The sequence below is a fragment of the Dipteris shenzhenensis genome, chromosome 25 (genome assembly GCF_047967505.1).
Source record: "Dipteris shenzhenensis isolate YYH24624 ecotype China chromosome 25, Dip_SZ_1.0, whole genome shotgun sequence".
Taxonomy (NCBI): Eukaryota; Viridiplantae; Streptophyta; class Polypodiopsida; order Gleicheniales; family Dipteridaceae; genus Dipteris; species Dipteris shenzhenensis.
Genome location: NC_141620.1, coordinates 37,234,887 through 37,237,185, shown reverse-complemented (window position 1 = coordinate 37,237,185; position 2,299 = coordinate 37,234,887). Strand labels below are relative to the sequence as shown.

General features: G+C 39.7%; 1 pseudogene; it reads left to right on the top strand.

Moving 5' to 3' along the window:
• The first annotated feature begins 538 nt into the window (after positions 1 to 538).
• Positions 539 to 1,598, top strand: LOC147885840 (uncharacterized; annotated as a pseudogene).
• The last annotated feature ends 701 nt before the right edge of the window (positions 1,599 to 2,299 follow it).

Here is a 2,299-nt window from a genome sequence, read left to right as displayed (position 1 = left end):
TCAAGAATGTGGCGTCTACCATTTGGGAACATTTGAATGGGACATGAGATTCCGTAGGCATAAGGGAGGATCTATGCTCCATAGGGAGGGTGCGTGAAGCTTGGCCACAAGAGAGGCCAAATGCACATGTCCTTTTACCTCCGGCACCGTGGAGGTTATCAAAGCTAGAGATGGTAGTGGTGAAGCGAGCTATCACTACAATTCGTACTCCAACTGGATGCATGAGTTGTTTGAAGGGGGCCTTTACAAAGAGCAAGAAAAGAGGTGCAGAGCAATTATATGGCTTGAAATCTCATGATTGGCACAAGATGCTCCAAGTAAGTATTTTATGTGCATAATATCTTTTTCCTTCCAAATTTGTGAGTGAATTAGAAGCAACTAATAAACCATTCCTCATGTGTTTAGTTCATACTACCTACTGGCATTTCTCATAGTGCATCAAAAGATGTGAAGGATTGTATTTACAAGATGGGTGAGCTTGTGAGGTACTTTACAGGATACGTATCAATGCTCCATGCAAGGTGTTTATATTGCTAATATGACATGCTTTTTCCTTTCTAGGTATGTGAGCTCAAAGGAAATAGATCCCACCATGCTTGAGAATGCTCGAGTTATGTTAGTGGAGGTGGTTTGTTTAGTGGAGGAGACATTTACACGTTCTATTCTCACAAGCCAACTACATCTCATAGTGCATTTGGTGGATGAGATTGCTATATGCGGTACTGTACATGCATGATGGTTCTTCTTCCTTGAGCACTTCATGAAAACCTTGAAGGGTTTCATGAGACAAAATGCAAGACTTGCAGGTAGGATGGCCGAGCATTGGTTGGTACAAGAGTCACTTGTATATATTTTTGAGTTTCTTGTTGATGTGCATAGCTCTCTCCCACGACTATGGAGAGATGATGAAGACCTAAGGATGACCTCTATTGTGCCTCAAGGGAAAGGACGTAGCAAAGTAATAGACACGGAGTTTCTTAATAATATCAACCTCTATTGCATGCTTAATAGTGATGTGATAGAAAGATGGGTGATACGATACAAGGATGCAAAGGCAAGAAGACAAGGAGAAAGGGCCCTCTTTCGTACACATCATGAATCTCATGTCCATACCCCTAGCATCTAAGAGCACTTCCAAAGGATATTCATGTGGATTGGCTATTTGATGAAATGGAGAGAGCAGAGAGAGATGAGTGGATGCATATCAAAATGGAAGAATGGGAGTATGCTAGGGGATGCATGAGCAAGGCCGGTATTTAGAATGTTATGCATAAGTTAGGAGCTTTCAACAATTTAGATTGCTTATTTAATTGATTTTGTCTTGGTGTAGTGTACTATGTTCAATCCTATATGGTGTGAGGGCAAGCATTTTTGAACACAACGGATTGATGATAAGAGAAACACACAAGATTGTGGCATCATTGCTAGCTTTGAGGGCGCCAATGGAGCCATGAATGATTATTGTGGCATTATCCAAGATATTATCAAGCTTGACTTTCGAGGCTTCTTTGTGAATGTTTTGGATGTAAAGTGGTTTAAGGATGTGGTGGAAAGAGGCCCTAATGCAACAATCAAACTCCATGCAAGTGTCTTTGTAACTATTGACTTCACCAAGTTTTGGCAAAGTCAGAAGGACACACTAGTCTCACACTAGTACTACCGCAACAATGTGAGCAAGTATTGTACACACATATCAGAATACTCACTTTTAAATATTTGATATGTTCGATGCAAGGAAAATAACATGATTGTATTTATGTTTGAATTAGGTTGTCTATCAACCAATGGTGGATAATAATAGGTGGTGGCATGTCATACCTATTATGCCACATTTCAAAGTGATGTATAGTACATTTACTAATATGGAGCATATGGAGGATGATCATGGCCATCGAGGTGATGATGACTGTGATATGACAGAGGAGGATGATCATGAGATAGGAGATACAGATATTGAGGCCATTACCCGTGAGGACGAGCCTACCATTGGGGATGCTGATTTTGATGAGCACATGAGTAGCACAAGTAGTAGTGGGTTGAATGTATTTGTAGATCTCAACACTGGTTTGGATTTTGAAGTAGATAGTTTGGCAAGGATTGATCTCATTGAGGATGAGATTGCATCATTGATATTCGCAAAACTATTTTACATATTGTCTCATTCTCCTCACCTCAGTTTATTTTTGTATATGTGAGTTTGACAACAAGCATTGATATTTTTGTTAAAATTACATGCTTTGGTAATCATGGGCAATGTTACAAAAGTAGTGATGTACATTTATCGGCATGCACCAAAATT